Source organism: Penaeus monodon, chromosome 22 (genome assembly GCF_015228065.2).
Source record: "Penaeus monodon isolate SGIC_2016 chromosome 22, NSTDA_Pmon_1, whole genome shotgun sequence".
Classification (NCBI taxonomy): Eukaryota; Metazoa; Arthropoda; class Malacostraca; order Decapoda; family Penaeidae; genus Penaeus; species Penaeus monodon.
This window is the reverse complement of record NC_051407.1, coordinates 40,004,782-40,005,061: the sequence shown is the minus strand read 5'-3', so window position 1 is coordinate 40,005,061 and position 280 is coordinate 40,004,782.

Here is a 280-nt window from a genome sequence, read left to right as displayed (position 1 = left end):
CTTTGCTGCTCTCCCTTTGTTTTAAAGGGCTCGCCACGCGCCTCAAATAGGACCAGAGGAGAAGCTGCGTCATTTTACCATCGTCACCGTTCCCCAGAGCTCACTCGGTGGCCGCCCCTCATATAGGTGGAATCCTAGCACAGGAGGGAAGGCAAGCGGGCCGTGATCCTGACGTGGGATTGGCTTCGAGGAAAAACCCGGCCCGGGAATCGTGGGAGAGAGAGAAACCGTTCAAAGTCTTTTCTAGTCCTATCATTGTATAAGGATTAGCAATAAAAAA